Raw genomic sequence first — 15,427 nt, 5'->3', positions numbered from 1 at the left:
GGAGGCAGAGGCAGGAGACTCACTTGAGCCCAGGAGTTGGAGGTTGCTGTGAGCTGTGATGCCACAGCACTCTACCCAGAGTGACAGCTTGAGGCTCTATCTCAATAAATAAATAAATAAATAAAATGAGTGAAATGAATCAGAAAATTGGGTTGGGTGGCTAGATTGGGGAGAACTGGTGGTCTCTGCCAGTCTGCTCCGTGACTCCAGGCCCTGGATAGCCCTCCGTCCTGTCAGGGACTGAGTGGACATGGCCATATCCTCCCTTCTTATTCTGATTGAGTTGGACCCTGTGAGAAGAGAATACAAGATGCTGGCCCAGACAAGTATGGTGGAGAGAGAAAGTTTTATCTTCTTAAAAAGAAGTCTATGGAGGTTGAAAGCACTACAGCCCATAAGAAATAAAAATAAATAATGGGTAGTTTTCTTGTATTTATTCAGAAAAACAAAGCTTTGCTTCCCCAAATTCCCAGTTTTTGAAACCTGGCCAGGATTGAACTTCCTTAAGAAGAGGTCTATCCCTGGTTTGACCCATCTACTTGTTGTACCGTTGCCAGGTACATTTGTGTTATTTTGTAAACTTAAGTAGAAGTGGGTGATGGTGGTCACTTTACATATTAGAAACTGTCTCTTTTGGAGGAGAGACACAGAGCGTGCTGCCTCTAACAATGAATCCATAAAGACATAATTGAAACAGCTGGAGGACTGGGGCGGAATTGGAGTTGGCAGATGATTTCTTATTTGCACTGTCATGTTCTGTATTTCTTTATTCACTTATGGAGAGAATGATGAATGTATCAAAGGTGGCGAAGTATAGATACACCATTGTTTCTTAAATCTCAGAAATTTTTCCTTTAAATAAAAAGGCCCATAAATTACTAAGAAATCCCTGGTAATAACTATTTTTATTGTGAAGTAGCTTCAGTATGCTGAACATAAAACTAGGCATGAACTCCTTATTCTTCCAGCTCTTACTTAACCATAAAACAATGACAAATTTATAGAGCAAATTCAAACAAAACTACAAAACCAATAAAATTCAAATTAATATTAATTTATCCTGATGGGTAATTTTATTTGACTAAAGTTAAACCTTGCCTTGAGCATGTGATTGTTTCTGACGGCAAGTGGGCCAGTTCTTCTGAGATCCTTGTGAAACTCAGTCCTTCTTTTGCGTCCCTGTCTTGTTAGCTTCCTTCATGTAAAGTGCCCTCTTCCAGCAGGAATGCAGCAGTTAGGGTTTAATTCTGCTACATTTATTTTTATTTGGCCTTAATGATTAAAGTTGTGCTAGTAGGTGCCGAGCTCAGAACCATGAATGCAGACCCACTTTTGGTCAAGCTAGATGTTAGGACTTGGTGCTACGGTTGTAGGGTGGTGGAGGAGAGAGAGAGGTCATTGGTGCCCCCAATTTGGGGTTGCAGATTTGGGGGAGAGTGACTGGTGCCATTTAGCAAAATGTGGAACAAAGGAGGAAAAGTGGGTTTTAGGGGAAGATGATTAGTTCAAGACTGATACTGCTTATGTTCCCAGGATAATGCTAGAGTCCAGCGCTTTCCACTTCAATTAGATCAACCAGCCATCAGAGGGTAAGGTAAAGCTGAAGCCAGGGGCTTTATGTATAAACAAATACAAAAGACAGGTTGCCTCAAGAACAAATGCTACAGGTTGAACTTCCCTAATCTGAAAATCCAAAGTTCAGAATGCTCTAAAATTCAAAACTTTTTGAGCTCTGACACATCCTCAAAGGAAAAAATGATCATTGGAGGTTTTAGATTTCAGATTTTCGGGTTAGGAATGGTTAACCAGTGTGCATTCTGCAAATATTCCAAAATTTGAATGAAATTTGAAATCTAAAGCATCTCTGGTCCCAAGCATTCTGGATAAGGAATGCTCAACCTGTAATGTCACCACTGTGGTTGGACACGGAGCCTTGGTCAATGTCGAGGTTGAAGAGCCTGCGTTTCCCTGGGACCTGTAAAAGGAGCTGATGTGGCTCTAGGTAGATAGTCAGTCCCTTTTGGCTTCTGCTGGAAGGAAATGCAAATGATCCATTCTGGAGGAGGGTATCCCCAGGGTAGTTCTTAGAATTCTACCCTCAGCCAAATAGGACTTCAGAATCAAAGATCTGTCCTTCTTGTGCCAATAGAAAACAAGCCACCAGGAGTGAGAGTCAGTAAAAAAATAATAGTTTTACATGCAACCCTTAGGACTTAAATATTAGGATTATCTGATACAAAATATAAAATAAACTATGTTTGAAATGTTTTATCATATAAAATATGTAACCACAAGTAAGTGCAAATAGCATGACATTAAAATGGACCAGGTGGATTTGGAAAATAAAACCTAAGGAAAATGTTAGAACTGGCAAAATAAAATCTAAATAAATTAGATTAGAAGTAGCTAAAGAGGGAATCAATAAACTAGAAAAAAAGTTTGAAGAAATAACCAGAAGTAGCATAAAGGAGAGGAAAAACGCAGGAAGGTAGTTAAAGGATGTGAAGGCTGCAGTGAGATCAGTTCAGAGTTCCAGAAAGATAATAAAAACAAAATGAAAGTAAGTAATATTTGAAGATCTAGTATATGGGTCATTTCCACAGGGTGTTTATGAATGACATAAATGACCAGTGTTCCTTAAATCCAAGTAGATAATGGGCAGATAAAGGGAGCACAACATATACCCTTAAGGGTAAATGCAAAGAAATTTGCACCCAGACATAAATAAACTTTAATACACTAAAGTAAAAAAAGATGATCTTAAGAACATCCAGAAAGAAAAGACAGATTGTTAAAAAGTAATAATAGACAGCTGACTTCTCGACAGCAGCAGTGGAAGCTAGAAATGAGTGACATTATCTTCAAAATGCTGAAAGAAAATAGTGTTGACTGTATGACAGCAGAACTGTTGTTCAAGAAAAAAGCAAAATATGCTTTTCTGAGAAACTGAACCTGATTTTGCCACAGCAGACCTTTACTAAGAAACTCCTCAAAGGCTGTACTTTAGGAAGAAGAAATTGATTGTAGGGGCTGAGTTGCAAAAGGGATGGTGAACCAAGAAATTGGTAAGCGTGTAGCATAAATCCTATTAGTGAAAATCAAAGTTGAGATTCAGTTCTTGAGTCTTCCTAGCCACATTTCACCACTGTAGCAGACAGCACAGATGTGGACCTGAGCCTGGCAATGTGGTCGACATTGCTCAGAAGGTTTGGGTGAAGTGTTAGGAGGGTGATATTGAACCGTTTGATGTTCTAGGGGTCAGGTACAAAGGACCCCGAAAAGCAGCTCAGGGGAGACTTTTCAGAGAGATAGGGGAGAACCAGAAGGAACTGAGGCAACCTGAGACTTAAAGGCTGAGGAGATACGATGTTGCAGAGACTGCCCAGATCAGGACTATGTATTATTGAATCAGATTGCTACACATGATGGAGAAGCAGTGAAAACCTCAGAGCCTTCAGGCATCTGGGAAGGCTTCGTGGAGGAAGTAATATTTGGGCTGGGTCTTGAAGGATGAATAATTGGTACGTCAGAGTAGTAGAACAGGGCAGTCAAGACAGAAGGAGTAACCCTAACAAAAGCCCGAACTTAGGGAAAGGTGTTGGTTCCTCAGTCGTAATTCCCAAGGAGCTGGGTTCCCCTGGGTCAGTCCTGCTGCCTTCTCTGTAAAGATCTGATGTTGATGGAGCCTTCTTTTCCCTGAGGTCAGAAGTTGGAAGGCGATTCAAATGACTGCAGACCTGACCAAATACTTCCCCCAGGCTCTGAGTAGACCACACTTAACATATGATTTTCACATCTTAAATTACTCAATTTATTACCAAAGTGTAAGGTTTAAGTTTGGAAAACTTTATTGCTGGCAGTATGTTATTAAGATGAGTGGCCATGTAAAATCATTAGTGGAAAAGACATGGGTAGCTTGCTGAAGTTCCTCAGATTGTAGAACCTAGGAGAGTATGGTGCAGATAAGACCTGGATAGAAACCCTAGACCCTTGATTTTGTGTACCAGTATTCAAGTCATTTGACTTTTCATGCCTCAGTTTCCCCATTTAAAAACAGACATAGTAATGGCTCCTAACTCAAGATGGACGTGAGGCTTAATGAAAAGAAAGCACTTAGCAGAAACAGTTGTCCATTATTATAATAAAAATATGCCAGTGCTTATTTCCAGTAAATAAATACAGCAAATCAGTGGTTTTCAGCCATGGCTATCATTTGCCAACATTAAAAAAAAAAAATTACCAGATTCCCAGACATGCTATACAAGACCTGCTACGTCAGAGTATTTGGGCTTTGTATTTTAGGGAGGAATCCGAAATTCAGGAGCCCTTGCTCTGGAGTTAAGTAACATCTTGGTCACTTTTACCTGGTTATTTGCTTTGTCATTGCTATGCAGTGTTTCTAACATTGGGCCTTAGATATTTGCTGGGTATGTGGGTCTTCAGGTTATTGGCCCTAGAGATTAGTGTGTGGGTCTTTACTCCCGTACCTGCCTTTCTCTTTTCCCATCCTTCCCCCCTTCCTCATCCTTCTCCCCCTTCCCCATCCTTTCCGCCCTTCCTCATCCTTCCCTCCTTCCCCATCCTTCCCCATCCTTTCCCATCCTTTCCTCTCCCTTTACCCCCCTCTTCCCCATCCTTCCCCCCTTCCTCATCCTTCTCCCCTTCCCCATCCTTCCCCATCCTTCCCCCCCTTCCCCATGCTTTCCCCTCCCTTTCCCCATCCTTTCCTCTCCCTTTACCCCCCTTCCCCATCCTTACCCCCCTCTTCCCCATCCTTTCCCCTCCAGCCCATATTGAATTTTGTATAGCAGGGTCAACTAGTCCTATCTTCAGGGCTTTTTTTGGTTTTTAATTAAATAAAGCATTTTTTTTTAAAAGAAACTTTGCTAAGGTAGACTTTTGACATGTTAAAATTGAACTTGAGTTTAGTTTCTAAAATAAATAATTCAACTTTTTTAATCTTTAAAAAAATGACTGCAGGAAATGCTTCTAAAACAGGAGGGAATCCGGCAGGTGTCCCTGTCCCTGGAGGGGAAGGAGCTGGGGGAGTGTCCCCTCCGGGCGGCACACACTGTCCTCCCTCAGCCCGAGGAGCGCCTTTCATAGGGTAGTGGTTATTGGGTATATTGTAAGATGCAGTCTGGAGATGAGAATAAGAAGTAACATATTTACTGTGTACAGATCAAGATCAGTTAGAATATTCCTTTTGATGTTTGTGTGTGGATACTTTGGTGAAAAAAAGAGTACATTTAGGCGGAAGCTACACTGCTGCCTGTGTCTGTTTTGTACACGTATTTTACATTCCATATGGAGGAGGAATGACTGAAATGTCAGCCCCATTAAAGTGGAAACCTTGTTTCGTGCTAAATCTCCACCACCTAGAATGGTACCTGGCACAAAGTCATCACTCAATAAAAGTGTCCTAAATGAATGAGGTTAACAGTTGACCCACTCTCACGTTAATAAATGCCTGTTACTTGTCTGGCGTGTTCCCATAGCCTAGTGTGCCTACCCACAGGCCACAGTGCCTCTTAGGTCTGTCTGTAAGGAGCTAAGTCTATCTTTTTTTTTTTTGGAGAAAGAGTCTCAGTTTTGTTGCCCTTAGTAGAATGCCGTGGCGTCATAGCTCACAGCAACCTCAAACTCTTGGGCTCAAGCAATTCTCTTGTCTCAGCCTCCTGAGTAGCCGGGACTACAGGCACCTGCCACAGCACTCTGCTACTTTTTAGAGACGGAGTCTTGCACTTGCTCAGACTGATCGCGAACCTGTGAGCTCAGGCAATCCACCTGCCTCTGCCTCCCAGAGTGCTAGGGTTACAGGCGTGAGCCACTGTCCTTGGTCTAAGGAGCTAAGTCTTCTTGTTCCTAATTCTAGGTCATGTCTGGCTGCATAGTAGTTTAATAGTAAATATTTGTGGAATGAATACATAGTACTTTATAGTTTCCATAATGCTATCATATTTGATATCAAGGTTGGTAACCCCTGAGATTGGCTGATAGTATCATCCTGGCTTACAGATGATGGAACAAACGTTAAAGGGCTGAGATAGTCATCTTAGAAAGCTCTGGGTTGTAAATGGCAGAGCTGGGACCACAACGTTTAAATCTGTTAATTTGTTCATCCGTTGTTCCAGAACTGCCTTTAAAACATTAGGGAGCATTAATTATCCCCCTGCTACCTCTCATAGGAAACCCTCTTTACTGGAGAGTATGACCAGGAAAGTTACTGTGTGAAGCTTTGTCCTCGTCATCAGCCACAGGCTTGTTGGGCGGCCATTTGAGTTATTCATAATCACTCTTTTTTGGTTATTTGTGATGAGTGCCTATGATAGATTCTTTCTGGAAAACTGAAAATTACCAAAAGAAGCAACTTGCCCTTATTCTTTGAAATAATTTATACACTCCTCTGCAAACATTTTAAAATGTAAATTTCTCAATACGTCAAATGTAAGGTTTTAAAATCAGCCAGCACTATGAGAGACCCTTGCTCAACATGCTCGATACATTCTTTCTTGTCTTGTCCGCCCTGTCATTTTGAGACAGAAATTTCTGCAGTGTTGAATTGGCTTGGCTGATGCTTTTGGAAGGAGAAACCTTCCCTGTGACATGAGAATAGAAACAAAAAAAAAAAGAAAGGCCAAACATTTAAGACTCTGAAATGGTGGCAGGACCTAGGTGCTCATTTCACTGAAGCCAAAGACCAGACAACACACAGCCAAGGTTCCAGTTCAAAAAGGATTTCAGAATCTATGACACTAATCTCATTCTAATTTCTCTGTAGTCTTCTGTTAAGAAAGATCATTTGCGACTTCAGCAAGATTTTATTCATTTTGTGGTTAGTAGGTCAGAGTTCATTTTACCAGAGGGCTACATTTAAACTTGCTTTTATTATCTTACAAATTGACTCTCAGAGTTACTCAGACAATCCTCAACAAATCACAGAGCCATGATTTCTCGAATGTGAGACATTCGAGAAGAACCTAATTCCTTTTGCCTGTGGTAGACATTAAGGGAATAAACAAACTGCGGCCATTGTCTCCCCTCCACGAGCCATCGTGGACTGTGGGTGGGGATTTCCCGAGGAGTGTTGGGTGGGAAAAAAATCATTTTCTTTTTCATCCAGCGCCTGGCTTCTCAGTCGAGGCGGGACAGAGCCTTTGTGTCTGTTCAGGCTCTTCACGAAGCTGGATGGCGTCACCCGTGGATGTGGCTTTTTGATCAGCAGCTTCACAGTTCACGCCTTTGTGGTCCAGTAGGGAAGGGTGACAAGGAGTGAGCTCAGTCAGGGCGTCTCTGCGTCTGTCCCTGCCGTCTGCCCTCCTCCTCTCGCTTTCCAGGCTTTCACCTGGTGTGCAACCCCTGCGTTTCTGATGGGTATGGCGTGGACAGCGAGGGCAGGTGCTAGGGAAGAAGTGGAGGTGAGCAGTCTTTGAGAGAAAAATTCTAAGCAGAGAAAAAGCCTGGTCGTTCTCTGAACTGTATACAACGTAAGATAAGAAGCCCTAAGATCATTTTATTTTATTTCTTATCTGTTTTCTTAATTTTTGAAACCGCTGATGTCTTTCTCTTAAGACTTGGGTCGTTTTGGAAGTAAGAGGCCCAGACTTGATGCTGTAAGTGACCCGTTTCTAGCTCGGGTGTGCACAGATCTTTGCTCTCGCAGGTGGGTTGGTGCAAGTGGCATTTTAACTTGTTGCAACTTTTTGTCCTGCTTGGAGTGAGCAGTGGGCCAGTGGTAGGACCAGAAAGCTTTCAGTGTGATAGGCAGTTTCTGTTCAGCACACCTGCTGCCCGAGCACAGTGCAGCCATTGTTTTCTTTGATGGAACATATTCTGGGCACAGCCATGTCTGTTTTGATCTAGAGTTGAGTCTTCACTTTTTATTTCTGCATGTATTTTATACTTGGTGGAATAAATTTCTTCCCTGTTCTTCTAGTTCTGCTGATAAGAATTTAGTGTGTGCATGTGATTCATGCAAACTTTATTTCCAAGAGTGCATGCTGGGATGTTGTCATGTTGGAAAGAGCATTAGGGTAAAGGGGAGGCAGGTGATTTGGACTCTGATCTCTGCTTCGCTGGCTCCGAGGCTGTGGGAGAGACATGGTACGTCTCTGGGTGTGGGCTTCTTGGAGTGATGGTTGCCAAGGCCTCTAGTGTCAGGATCCCAGCATCATTGTTGGTGTTTCTGGGGATGCCAGGAGGATCGGGAATGGAGTGTGGGAGGGGTCGTGTACACCCCTACTCCTGTGAAACCATTAAGTAACACCAGGAGGTGCTCTTTTAATTAAGTGACAGTTGCATGTTGTAGCCAATGATAGAAGCTTATTAAAGGAAGGAACTAATTATGTTCTTTTGTCTGTGCTAAGTTTGCAGCATAAGAATTTATTTCTAGGAAACTACTCTAGAAATGTTACTGGGCTCTCGGGGTTTGAACTTCTAAATTAAGAACTGCTGAGTTCAGATCAACAATGCTTCTTAACTTACTAGCTCTTTTATTCAGATAAGAGGCAAACCGCAGATGAGGCTAGGATAGCATAGACGTCTCATGTCTGATTTGTATTTTTCAACGTATATTCTTAAATAAACACTTTATTTTTTAAATATTGTAAGTCTATAAGTAATACATGGTAATTATAAAAAATTTGGAAAATACCAAAGAGTAGATGCAAACAGTTTCTAATTCTACAACCCAGAAATGCTCTGCCCACACTTGGGTGTCGTCAGATTAAACACAGTTTGTAGAACAAAGTTGGGATCGTACCATCGTGTGTAACTTGATATCTTGCTTTTTTCCTGCTGTGTTCCTTTTGAGATGATTTTGGGGCCTGGGGTTTCAAATGAGAATAGAGATTAGTGTAATATTATGCTTGGCACACATGTGGCAGGGAGTGTTTCGACTTACAGAAATAGAATTGTGGACCCAGAATCTGAGAAGAACATTTGTCCTGCTCCCTCTTGAATAGGCTTTCAATATTTGGCACATGTAGATGTTGTCATAATTATTACTGTCGTTAACAAATGAAGGCTTCCTAATCTATTAGCTCTTATTATTCACTAATTGCTTTCATAAGATTCCCTCAGTGAGTTTTCTGTGCCAGAATTTCTTGCTGCAGCATCGGTGAGCATAAGTTATTTTAACACTTTTTCTGAGTGTCCTGATTTCTTCCAGCCGAGCCGGGTGGCTACTGTGGGCGAGGCCGCCCATTTGGCAGTAGAATAGTTCAGAGATTCCTTTTGCCCAGATAGATTATACATTTGATAATATTTGTGATTTACTTGTTGAATGTTGGTTTTGTATATAATTTCCTCTATTAGGAAATGAAAGGTTAGTTTTCCCTTTGGATTATTTAGCCTCTGAAATTTTCTGTCCTACCCCATTCAAGTTGCATGGTGGACACAGTCTAAACCCTGAAGCCCGTTAGAATTTTGTATGGCTCCCCCGCCCCCACCCTGTCTTTTGGTGCTGCCCTTTGAAGTCCTGAAATGTTTTATACTTGAGATTAAATCTGGGTTTCACTTTACTTTTTTAAACATATTGAGCAAGTTAATTTTCTGTTTGAGTTCCTAAGGGGAATGACTCCAGCCCTCTGTGTCCCAAGAATTCAGACTGAGCCCTGCCAGAACATTCCTGTGGTTTTCCATGGGGCAGATCAGTGTGTTCATGAAATTTTAGTTGTAGCTTGTGCTTTCCATGGTTAATTAAAACATCTGGCTTTTAAATTTTCTACAAACAGAGCATAATCATTAGGCCAAACCTTTTCAATAATGATTAAATACTTTGCCCCCCGCCTCTCCCCCATGAATGGTCCAGACTTGGCTTTAGGATACCTGATAAGCTGTTGTCTCTGTTCATTAATGCTTTCAAGCATTTGGAAGATGTTTGAAGTTACCCCGCCCACTAGGCAGACCCTTGAGAGAGGGGAGAAAGGACGTTTGTGAATACAGAGTCCTTCTAACAGCTTCTGGCCTCTGCCCCTCCAGGTTCGGGCGTCTGTGGGTGAGCCGCTGTGGTCTGTAGCCAAGCATGCTGTGGTCGGATCTGCCCAGCCGTGGAACAGAAACATTCGCTGGATGGAAAATCCATAAAAGAAAGCTCCTGTGAAAAGCTGAGGCAATACGATAACTTAAGCAAAATCAGGTTGGTATAAGGTAGGAGAGGCTGAATAAAGGGAAATAGCGTTCATTCCTTTTGTAAGCATTTTGGAGACAACCCCAAAGAATCGTTCCCAGTAATTTGAGAGATTCCCAGCGTTGTGTAAATGGCAGAGGTCCCCTGACCATCTGTGTATAGTGGGATGCTTGTTCTCTTCCTTCCCTTCTCTTCTGCCCCATCCTCTTTGTTTATCTTCCTTTCCTCTCTCAGAGGAGAGGGTGACCTTCGGTACAAACATTGCAGAAGCTACACCTGGAGGTCGCCCTCAAGGCCTCAGTGATCTTGGCTTTATTTTGTAAAGAAGCAGAGTCTAGCCTGTGGAGTTGTGTCGTGCTCTCCAAGACCTGCACTCATTTGTATTTTCACACCATGCAGGGTGGGTCATGGAGAGCTGCTGTTTGTGCTGGGGTAATTCTAGCTGTGCACCCTTGGTTTGCTTGGCCAGATCTTGTATACTCTTATCTTCCCTTAAACAAAAGCTACCAACACATTCATTTTCTGCACGGTGTACATTTGGCAGTAAGATGCTCAGGTAGGACAAGGGAAGAGAAATGCTTAAATAAACGTAAAATAGCCTCACTGTGGAGCAGAAGAATGAAACAGCATAGATAACCCCATTATGTGGCAGGAAAGTGGAAAATAATTCAGTTTGAGGCCATGTATTGTACAGATACTACAACCAATTCCTATTGGGGATTCATTGGGTAATTCAGCTTTACATGTAATAAGCAGTTAATAAATACGAGAAAGGATTAAGTCAACAGTCTCTGAGAACCTCCGAGTGAATGTCTGTTGGCTTTGCCCACCCAGCGAAGTCCTTATCCTCCTCCTTTTTAATAAGTCACCTGGTTTTCCCTGGGCAGCTGCCCTTGCCTCATTCTCACTCTGCTTTGCTAGAGGAGATGACCCCAGTTGACTCAGTTGTGGACCTGTGATTTAAGAGTGGCCAGTAGAGTCACAGCAGTCCCTTACAGAGAGGCCCTAGTGCTCCTTTTGTGTTCGTCAGTGGCAGATTTTTGGTCCATTCAGAGAAAACCTTATTGAGAATGAAGTCAAGATAGAGGAAATCAGAGCAGGGAGGTGAGAAAAGGAGGTAGGAAGGAGGGAGGGAGGGGCACCCCCCCCACAGCTGTGGTCTCCAATTTACAGCGCCTAAAACCAGCACCTCCTGTTCCTTTCCCAGCAGTTTAGCTTGAGTTGGGTGTCTGTCACTTACATTCTGGCAGTGCCCTCCAGATGCAAGGTCTTGGTGTCAGGTGACTGTGGCATAGTCCCTGTCCTCCAGGGCATGGTGTGAGGGGTAGGCCAGACAGGTGCTCACATAGCTGACACCCAGCACGAAAATGGATCATCAGAAGTAAGAACAAAGATCTGGGAGCAGAGATGGAATTATGAGTTCTTCTGGGTGGTGGTGGGGCTGGCAGAGCGGGCTATTGTTTAACAAAGGAGAAATAGGATTTAGTCTTCAGGAACGTTTTAAAAAATACATTGAATTTGATTACTTGCTTTTGAGTTTAAAAGAAAGGGAGACTTAAAGAAAATTGCAGATAAGGAAGATAATTTCAGAGCCTTGCTAGCAGCAGAATCTTGTTATTTACTATAAAAACAATTGTTTAGGGAGCAGCCAAATGAGAAGTTATCAGAAAGCCATGCAGAGTTTATTTTAACACCACAGGGTGACAGCTGCCGTTCTCACCAACCTCGGTTGGCTTTCTGTTCTCAGCAGAATTGAATACATTCAGTGAATCTTCAAATGTTTATTTCCTGTTTTTAATGATAGACTTTATTATCACTATTTTGTATTTTATAGTCAACATCGTTTACTTGTTTTACAATGAATAGACTTTATTTGGGAGGGAAGTGTATGCTACAGAAAAATTGAGCAGAAAATATAACTATAACTCCCAAAGCTGGTTTCTCCTGTTATTAATTTCTCCAGATCTCTTTGGCTAGCAAGGCTCACAAAGATTCTCTTCTTTCTTTCTAGAACTTTTTTTGTATAGCTCTTACAGCTGGTCTTCAATCAATTTTGGGTTGATTTCACTGTGTGGTGTGCGACGTGGGGGTTCGTTCATTGTATCTTATTTTTTTTGTGTGTGACCACCAGCACCGTTTGCTGAAAACACTGTTCTTCACCCACTGATGTGTCTTGGTACTGTTGTAGACAGTCAATTGACTGGAAAGGCAAAGGATTGTTTCTGTATTGTTAATTTTGTTCTTTTGGTAAGTATGCTTATCCTTATGCTAATACTACACTGTACTTAGGTTTCTGCAGTGCCATTTTTATGAAAAAGTTCGTTCAAGAAATGGACTTAAGATGAATGAGGGAGGGGGAGGTGGAGGGGAAGGGAGGAGGTGGGTAGATAGAGGGAGGGTTGGTAGGGGGACCACACCTATGGAGCATACTGCAAGTATAAGTTGGATCTATCAGGTGTAGAGCGTAAATGTCTTAATCTTGTAATACGGTAAAAGTGGTGAAGGCTGTGTTGTTTAATAGGATGTAAACATTCCAATTTGTACAAATACTCATCACATTGAATCATATAATGACATAAATATATTTATGATCTGTATACGAAAGACTTAATAGTAATAAAAAAAACAAAAAAAAAGAAATGGACTTAAGATGCGTAAGTCTCCTTTAAAAATATATTTATATATGTGCGACTTTTCCTTTCTATCCCTCTGTGAGTTACTCTGTAAAGCACTAGTCGCCAGTGATTTCTCTTTGGAATAATTACGGGAATCTTAAATGGTAGAGAACAGTGTGGAATCAATCCAGATGCATTTTCTAAGTCACTGTATATTTTCCTTTAAATCTATGCAGTAGTAGCAGTTCTATGTCCATTCTATGTTTGAGTAGAACAGGTTCAATTTTCAACCTTTATTTTAATCATTGCCGATAACTACTAAGTCAAGGATTTACAACTCTGGTATACTGTATCGAGAATTTTCATTGGTAGTGATGTGAATTGGGTCTCATACAAAAAAATAAGAATTTCATAAAACTATTATTTTACAAAACATAGAATATGAATTAAAGTTATCTTGGTTGGGTTTGATAACATAGTGTGGTTCTGTATGTTCTAGGAAAATTGGACATTTTCATAGTGAAATTAAAATGTTAACTTCCTTTTGTGCTTAGACATTAAGATAATTGTATTAGGAACATGAAGATTGCGAATTTATATATTTTCCTTAGTTACAATCATGTAAAAAATATGAATCCATAAAAATTGAAAAGGAAATTTTCAAAAAGTCAGAGCTCTGCTGTGTTGTTTGGATTCTTGTTGACCATTTCTCTTATTTTGTTTCCTAATAAAGTTATAATTTTATTTGGCATATGACTTTTTTTAATGTGAAAAAATATCTAAACTTGGTTCTGGTGAAATGCAGACGTTTCCTTTCTCTGGCGTGAAATGAAACGGGCTTTAATCGAGGATTAGAATCACCCTGCCCGACGTGAAGCCTGTTTTCTGCAGTCCCATTAGTAGGTCAGGCCCTGCCTCCCAGCTCCCGGAGGGCTCAATTCTCCGGCAGGCTTATCTGCTTCCTGCTTTCTCTGTAATCTTCTCATTTCAACCAGAGTAGACCAGCGTGATGGAAACTGACATGTTTCCTACCTGGCCTCTTTACTTTTCTGGGTGCTCCTTTGGCTGATAATGTCACTTCATAAAAATACATCCAAAGAGCAACATGGAGCTGTTTTTTTTACTGTTCCTTTTTTTAAAAGGCACCGGTTAAGTTTTCGTTTATATCTCCAGGACCCTGGAAATGGGTGTTATGATCTTTGAACCCGGTGACTTTAAATTATCTTTTCTTTCTCTTTAGTGCCCTTTTCAACATCTTTGTGGTCTATTCACAGAATGACACTATGGGAGTATAGTCTGATTTTTCTTTGGGAACTAAAACAAAATTTATGGCTGGGTGACTGTAAGCCCTTAACCATAGTTTGCTATGAAGAGAGCCTTTTGCTGACTGACGTTAGGGCTGCAGAATGACTGAGTCTCTGAAGCTTGGGTTGTGTTACAATTGCACTTCTGAAGGCTCTGGCCTGTTTATCATTGTTTGATTGGAGGTGAAGCGAAATCAGACCAACTTAGACACAGTCACCGAGCCAACACAGGAATGACAAGAGTGGCTGGAATTTGCTTTCATTAGTAGAAACCACATTTAGTGTGTATAAAAATTTGCAATGAGGATGTTCATGATAAATACATTAATAGAATTTAGAATATTACATCTTTTGATATTTTGGTTGTCTTTACTTTTTTTAATGTTAAATAATCTGAAGCAAAGTTTTCCTTTAGAAGGGTTCTCAGATACCATTTGTGAATGACATATATTCGGTTATTTATTTTAATGTAGTTACTGGTAGAAGAATAAGTAGTACTTTCTCAGTTTCCTGTGGATCTATGATGAATAAAACATTTAATTTGATTATGCCATCCAAATAAGATCTGTATTCCTGACATGGTAACTATTTAAAATTTTTGAAATTTCCACATTGATTATTATCTGCTCAGATAAGTATTGATCCTCTGCCTCATTTGTGAACAAAATTAGTCTGTTGGATGTTTTTACATAGACGGTTTGCAATCCAGTAACTTATAAAAAATGAATATCAATATCCTTGTAGCTTGCAATAGAAAATTGTTCTGTGCAGGCTGCTGGTGTACGCTTTGTAAGAATGAAAGAAAATAGTTTTTTACTGTATTCATCATGAAGCGAGGTCCTTTGAGGACAGATTGTAGAATCTTAGTAATTATTCTCTGCTGGATTTCCTGAGGGTGATGTTTTTCTTGAGGGTGCTTAAGGTAACAGGTTGTTTCTGTGGTGGCTCTTTTCTGGTGTCTGGTTAAAGTGTCAAAGTGCTTAGGAAAGTAAGATGGTAACTAGTGACAGTATACTAAGGATTTATCTCAGAAGTAAAATGTCTGTAGTCCCAACCACGCCTTTAGACTAAGGTGACCAGATTTTAACATTGGTAAAGCGGGACACCATTGACCAGGGGTAGGGGTAGGGGTAGGGTGGGGGGGTGGAGTTCTTAATTAAAAATTTGGTCTATATGGAGCAACAAAATTTTCATAGAACACAAAAATAGTATTGTAATATATATATTTTTAATTTCAACATAAGTACAATTTACAAATATATTAAAAAAAAATTATGTATAGGGCAGCGCCTGTGGCTCAAAGGAGTAGGGCGCTGGTCCACCTGGGTGACCTTGCCCAGGAGGGGAGTAGGGAGTTTACATTAGCCTTTTCATTTCCA

The 15,427-nt window shown here is 40.9% G+C and overlaps 1 protein-coding gene across 14 annotated transcripts in view; it reads left to right on the top strand.

The window, feature by feature from the left end:
- Positions 1-15,427, top strand: part of APBB2 (amyloid beta precursor protein binding family B member 2) — a 377,881-nt gene that overhangs the window by 64,894 nt on the left and 297,560 nt on the right. For 13 of the 14 annotated variants that reach the window (XM_023519597.1, XM_023519608.1, XM_012811964.2 and 10 more), the window contains exon 2: positions 9,982-10,138. The gene's annotated coding sequence lies outside the window, so the exon portion shown is untranslated. Of the gene's footprint in view, positions 1-8,046; positions 8,104-9,981; positions 10,139-15,427 lie in introns of those variants that run through there. The other variant, XM_023519596.1, reaches the window with a different exon arrangement.

Source organism: Otolemur garnettii, unplaced genomic scaffold (genome assembly GCF_000181295.1).
Source record: "Otolemur garnettii isolate 467f Iridium unplaced genomic scaffold, OtoGar3 scaffold00181, whole genome shotgun sequence".
In the NCBI taxonomy this organism is placed as follows: Eukaryota; Metazoa; Chordata; class Mammalia; order Primates; family Galagidae; genus Otolemur; species Otolemur garnettii.
Note: the sequence above shows the minus strand (reverse complement) of the source record. Positions and strands in the feature narration are given on the sequence as shown.